The sequence below is a fragment of the Equus caballus genome, chromosome 23, assembly GCF_041296265.1.
Source record: "Equus caballus isolate H_3958 breed thoroughbred chromosome 23, TB-T2T, whole genome shotgun sequence".
Taxonomy (NCBI): Eukaryota; Metazoa; Chordata; class Mammalia; order Perissodactyla; family Equidae; genus Equus; species Equus caballus.
In genome coordinates, this window is record NC_091706.1 from 14,864,929 (window position 1) to 14,871,975 (window position 7,047).

General features: G+C 43.6%; 1 long non-coding RNA gene across 1 annotated transcript; it reads right to left on the reverse strand.

The window, feature by feature from the left end:
- Window positions 1-235: 235 nt before the first annotated feature.
- LOC106782454 (uncharacterized) lies at window positions 236-5,216 on the reverse strand. Its single transcript, XR_001379545.3, has 3 exons — window positions 5,046-5,216; window positions 4,184-4,249; window positions 236-3,117 (listed from the first exon to the last, which is right to left on the reverse strand). It is a non-coding gene; the product is annotated as an uncharacterized lncRNA (long non-coding RNA).
- Between the last annotated feature and the right edge of the window lie 1,831 nt (window positions 5,217-7,047).

Here is a 7,047-nt window from a genome sequence, read left to right on the forward strand (position 1 = left end):
ACCCAAGCGCAGTGCTCAAACTTAACCACTCGGCCACGGGGCTGGCCCCCAAGAGAGTTTTATGTTCTTAATAGAGGCCAAGGGAAACGACGACAGGGGATTGTGGAAGGTTGATACCAATCACCACTTGAACATGAACGCACGCTACCAAACCGACCAGTTCCTTTCGGGAGCACTGCCACGTAGTTCTGCGTCTCATGTCCTGTAATCTTACCCATCAGAAGAAGCAACTTAGTGAATTGAAAAATTTACAATTCGTTTTATTTGTGTTTGGAATAGGTAGTATATTCACATAGTTTTAATTCAAGAGAAAAAAAAGGATATATAGTAAAAATCTCCCTTCAGTTCTCGTCCCCCTGCTCCGCAGGTCCCTTCAGAAGCAGCCGGTGTGATCAGTTTCTGGGTGTCCTTTGGAGATGGTCAATGTACGTAGCAGCAAGTGAGTGAGGGTTCTCTTCTTTATTTCTTTTTGTCGTCAATTGGCAGCTAATATAAATTGATCTGGACCTTGATTTCTATATCAAGACATAATGGGGTCCTTCGTTCTTTTTATGGCTGAGGGGGATGTCACTGAATGCATACACCAGGATTTATTTAACCACACCTTATTGATGAGTAGTTTTAGATTGTTTCTGTCCATTGAACGTTTCAAAAAATGACTGAAGAACGAGGATCCTCTGAAGAGCTTCATCTCTTCCTCTTTCTCTAGACTTACCACTTTGGTAATGATGTATATGTATGAATTTCAATCGCTATTCCTTCAGTTCATTTAAAAAGGATTTTAATTTTACACATTAAAGGATACTTTATCACTAATTATTACATTTAGATTCTTACAAAATTTTATGAGCTTTTTTTGTTCATCTTTGCTAACCTCATAAAGTTTTTATGTTCCCAATTTTTGCTGTTTTGCATAATGTCTGTGTTAGTGCAATCAGTAGTCTGTTTCAATATGCTATCACGCTCTTTCACTACACCAAAGTGTAGAGTTAGAAATGTCATTAACAATGAAGTCATTTTCCATTTACACATCCTTGCTTGCTCTAGAATTACATGCCTTAACTGCTCTGGAAGCCTAGCTTAAAGCAACACCCCATCTTGCTGGAGAAACATATCATACTTTCCATTAGTTATAATTTTTCATAAATAAATTCAGCTTAGCCTCTAAAGGTGTTAAGATTTAAGCAATTTCTGAGTGAAAACGATATCTTCTGAAATGATGATATCTTCCTTTTCTACAACTGTTTGGTTGTGTTTTGAGATTCCATATTGGTGTTAAATAGATTTAGAATCACAGATTCTTATCATCGGTCATAAGATCCAGCCTTCAGTGACAAAACCCAGGACTCCTGTCTCCTGACCAAAGCTGCCTTTGCTTGGCAATTTTTGGGGGAAGGAAAATACTGGGAAAATTATTCCATTTTTTTAAAAGAGATTTTTCTACTTTTTGTGCTTAAATATAATTATCTTCTTTTCAATCAAAAGAACAACATATCACACTAGCTCTTCTGGTGACAGAGGGATTACACTAAAAACAAATGGTGGATGACATGAATCTAAAATCAACAGAAATCTGAAAAGGCATGAAGAGAAATTTTCAAAAGACACTGATTTCCCTCAAACCCAGGGTCAAAAGTATTAGAAAAAGCATGTTGTTAAGATTTTTATTTTCCTCGCCTACTCTTGAAATTCACCCAAATGAGACTTCAGATGCTAAGAAGATTCCCTAATGTTTGAAAGCATCATCTTATTCTGAAGATCCTGACTCCATATTCTGTTACTATCTTCATATCTTACATTGCTGTAGGTTGGGACTGGGCTAATGGTCAAGAGACATGTCGTTTTGAGGTGGCATTTGAAAAGGAGATCGCCACAGTTGATTTAAGACTCAAAAATTTTACCTTTCTCCATGGGACATATGGGCATAATAATTCCTATAGTGATGCTGTGTTTATACCTGATGCTCCATTGTTTTTGAGTGTCAAGCTTCCATCCTCTACTCCCCTGAAATTGCACCCAATTTTCCTTTGGAAAAGAATGTCTCATCTATTGGATGTAATGCTGATGAGACTGGTGTCCAAGGTGTCTCGCATTCACCTGCCATGGGGTGGGCATGTGATCCCAAGTTCAGTTCTACTCTCCCCGTGGAATGTGAATGTTAGGCAGAGGTGGAAAACAATTAGTATTCATTTGTTTGTTCAAGGGTGTTACCCCAGAAAGACTAACATTTAGCTCTTATTCCCTCATGAGATTTGTTTCTGTAGCCTTGCCTCCCCTTCTCTGAGCCATTCAATAAACTCTGTTTTTACTTAAATTACCTTCATCTGATTTTGGTTGCTTGCAACCCACAAACTCCAATGGATACAATAGCAAAGACAGAATATTGCTTGCAAATAGTTTAAATGTCTTCAGATGATACCATACCAGAATTCTGTTTCTTTTATTTAACTCCAACCAAAATGACCATTGTTGGAAGGCTAATTATGGGATCTTGCACAGCAAATGGAGTTGGAAAAACCCATATTAATTCTCAGTTTGAGGCTGGCCTGGGGGCTCAGCACTTAAGTTCACACGTTCCGCTTCTCGGTGGCCCGGGGTTCACAGGTTCGGATCCCAGGTGCGGACATGGCACCGCTTGGCACGCCATGCTGTGGTAGGCATCCCATGTATAAAGTAGAAGAAGATGGGCACAGATGTCAGCTGAGGGCCAGTCTTCCTCAGAAAGAAGAGGAGGATTGGCAGAAGATGTTAGCTCAGGGCTAATCTTCCTCAAAAACAAAACAAAGCAAAATAAAAACACACAGTTTGGAGTTGTTGGGCTTACACAAATATTTTGACAGGTCTGCTCTTTCTGGATCAGTTTATACCGTCCTTTGGATGAGTTAACCAATCTGGTGGTACCGTCACTGTAGCTCGAAATTGGGGAGCGGTGTCTGGACTCCGGCAGATTTCACAGTGAACAGGAGCAGCTGTCGCCCAGCCCTCACGCTGTTTTTCTCTGGTCTGCATCATTTGTGCTCCTACACCCATCTCCAGATTCCATTCTAGACTTTGGGACCCTTTTCCAAAATCTCTCTTTGTCATCTTCATCATGCTCCACAGGTGGACTCAGCTGGTCTGTGGAGGCAGCATGGATGTCAATTTGTAATTTTTTTGTCAATTCGTAATTTTAATTTTTGAAAACAAACTTTTTCCCAATAAGTGAAAAGACTGACCTTACACTACTCCATCTCTGTCTCTCAAAATCTGACCTATTCTTCAAGCATAGTGAAAAATCCCCCAAATTTTTATAATGCTTTTCTAGTTGACCACATCTAGAAAGATCCTCTCCCACTCTGACATCCTTTGATGCGGGTTGTCTGTACCAGTTTGTCGGTATTGCTGTATAACCTGGCTTCCTAGTTACAAACCTTCTTTCCTCTCCTTGTTCCTTAGCTTCTGGAGGCAGGCATTTGCATCTTCTCTAAGGCGAGGACGAATGAATGGCGTCTTTTTGCAGCGCTCCCTCCACCCTCTGCCCCAAACCAGTGATGTCAACAAGTGTTGATGAACCTTATTACTAACTGGATGGCACTCATGACAATGAGATTTAGTGTCAGCACAGCCATAGAGAAATGAATGTTCTGGCAGCATCAGAATAAGGGTGCCTCAGACTGGTTCACAGGCCGCTGAAGTCCACAGACATGTCTCAAAATATGTGTTTAAATTAATTGGAATTTGAAGACTTTCAGCAAAGCAGGTGCTCTCCACTTCACTGCAGGCCCCACCTCTCTCCTCTGCTCCCACTCCCTAGTTACACATTTTTGGTACTTGATAGGCTCTGAAGATCTTTGAGTTTGGGACCCCAATTAGGTTTTAAACCTTGTTGCTATATCTCCAAATACTCTGCATATCTGCCCGTGGATCTCCATCTTTCTCTAGTGTGTATATTTTAAAACTCCTCGACGAGAGTGATGCTTAACTGGAGGCCACTACAAAGCTAGGCCTTTGCTAAATATTACCAACTGTTGACCTTGAACTTGAGGTTGCCATGCGAGCAAATTCATGCCATGGATCAACACCTGGCTCTCCTGCTTTGAAGTCGTGCTTCGGCCTCAGGATGAGCTCTTCTCCTCTGTGAACTTGGCAAACATTTGCTCCCTCAGCTGCTCTAGTTCAAGCAAATAGCATGAAGAAAACTTACATTTGTAAGAGTGCTTGTGTGGTGAGCCTGGTGGCCGACGAGAGCAGCGTGACCATCTGGGTGTCTCTGTAGGCAAAGTATAAAGGTGCTAGGCTCTAGACGTGCAGGTTAACTAGTTTACCAATTAGATGTGCCAGCAAACACGAGACTACCCAGCAAAGCTTTTAGGAGACCTTTGTATGAAGGCCAGAGCTGTCTCCCCGAGGGGATAAGCAAATGCAGGGGACACCTCAGGCTCCTTGTGCATTCCTGTGTTCCTTCCTGGGTGGAGCTTGTCCTCAACACTGTCTTTCTATCTCAAATTGACCTTGAGGCTCAGGCTAGTTCTGAGACAGGGCAAAGAGAGGAGAGAGAAAAAGTGAAGAGCCAGGAATGACAGCAGGTGGTTTTGAAAAACAGCAGCAGGCGTTCTCAGAAGACCATTCAGTACCTCGGTGATTTTTAAAGTCGTAGAAGTAGACACAGGGAAAAAGTGGAGAAGGAAGATAAGGTGTCATACGTGTATTAGGACTCAATATGTATGTGTTGGCTGTTGATAAAGGAAAGCCTCTTCTAATTTTTAAAGTGAAATACTGTGATAAGTATATTTTATTTAATATTTTGCATTTACATATCATCTCACAGATTATAATTTCACTTATGACGCCACTGGAAACAATGCAGGAAAAGTAGGTAGGGAAGTGACACATCCTTTCTCAGAAGGGAAACCTACTCAGGATTCCCTTTGGGTCCTCGATGGCAGTGGCCCAAACGAAGCCTTCCAACCCCCTTTCGGAGCTCCTTGCCTCTGAAATAGTCTCAGTGTGTTTTTGAAATGGGGCTAATAATTAAATGACAGGCTCGTTATGGCATTTGGTCTTACCTCTTTGCATTTCCCCGTTGTGGGGGTGTGGAGGAGGAGGCGGGAAGCAGGGTCTCATCTCCCTCTGAGGGACGCAGTCAGTGTCGCCCCCACCCCAGCAAGGCTGATGTCCCGCGGTAAGGGCCCTGTCACTCTCCCTGCTTTCCTTAACGCCCTCGAGGGGCGTGTAGTGTGAGCATTGACGTGGAGCGGGTCGCCCAGAGTTATGTTTTATCCTGTGTTACTTTTCTCTAAGGGCAACGTTATCTATTAACCACCTTCTCTTTGCCCACGTTCCCGCTGGGTGTTGTGAAAAGTAGAGACAAAAAATTTAAAACTATGATAAGGAAAAACCTCTTTTGCAGGAGGTGGCACTGGGGGCTGGGAGGGAAATCGGTATGCTTGTGTCTCCCAGTTCTGTGAGTTTATGAACATAAATACGTTAGCTCTAATTTAATTTGTTCATAAAACTCTCATGCTAGGTGATTTCACTCACAGTGAAAGATGAGCAAACACGTGGACAAGGGAACAAAGAGAACAGATTAGTGGTTACCAGAGGGGAAGGGGGCTGGGGTGGGATAAGAGGTAAAGGGGCACACACGTGTGGTGACTGACAAATAATAATGTACACCTGAAATTTCACAGTGTTGTAAACCATTATGACCTCAATAAAGCTATATTAAAAACAAAAACAAAACAAAAAAAACCTCTCACACTAGGAATATTCTGGGTGTGAAAAGCCGTCAATAGGTTTTGCCTGGACTATTAACGATAACTTTCTTGTCGATGTCCTGTCCTCACTTTCTGTCACTCCCCAAGCGACACTTGTTCTCCATTAACTGCCCGCACTAGCTTTCTAAAGCATAGATGTGCTCACGGGGGTACTTTCCAGGACTCAGTCCTCCTGGGTGAGGGCCCTCACATCAGTCAGCCTGTGAGGCCTGGAGCCCGGCCCAGGCTGCCTCCCAGATCTTCACCCCGAATGCATCAGTCCCATCGCTCGCTCCCACAGCCTGGAGCTTTTGACCATGTGGCTTTCTCCCCTCAGGGCTCTCCTTCCCACTTTGCTCCTCTAACCACTTAGCGAGTTTCAATCTTTTAAAAAGTGTAGCTCAAATGTCCCCTTTCCAGAAACTTCTGTCTCCTCCCTCTAAAAACTGATTCCTCCCTCGTCTGTTTCCCATAAACTATCCTTATGTCACTTTTAGAGTTCTACTGCTATATCATAGCTAGTTGTTTAATGACTCATTTTGGAGAGTGGGGTGTGTGTGTGTGTGTGAAGAGAAAGAGAGTAAAGGAAGACAGCATGGAGCTTGGAGAAATGGAGAGTCTTTCAGAACAGGAGAGATCCCTGCAGGGCACACCCTGAAGGCCTGCGCTAGATTGTTCTGTTGATGCCTGTGCTTGGCACTGCCTTCCCTCATCAAGAAAAGGTGGCTAGCTCAGGGGGAACAGTTCTCTTGTGGAAATTCCCTGAGTGCTCCGGGACCTCCATCAAGAGCTCAGCACCTAGCCCAGGGCAGGGGGCTCAGCAATTGCTGGCAAAATGTACAACCCAGCAGACAAGAGGCTTTTCATCAAGGCGTGACACTTCCACCAGCATAGCCCCTGTCCCTTGACTTTGCTCTTAACGCCACCTCTCTCACCCACCCCTGGCCTGCCCGTGGATGACTCACTGCTACTTGCCTATGGGACCTGGGCCAAGTCAGACTTCACCTGCGTCTCCACATCTGTCTATATGTAGCCTGGTCACGGGGTAAGTTTCACACAACTGAGGGTCTGACACAACTCAGGCTCTGTGCCCATCCTACTCTGGCCGTGATAGAGGCACGTGGAAGTCAGCTCTTCTGCCCATCCAGACACTCCTCTCTCCCTTAGCTGGGAGTTGCCTGTTTATGAATTCTTTCTGCCTTCAGGAATGTCCTTGTTTTTGTTTTAACCTAATACCTTCTCCTCAAAATAAACCAACAAAAGCAAAACAAATCCAAAACACAGTCAAGGCTGTGCTCTCCTAGATGTGATT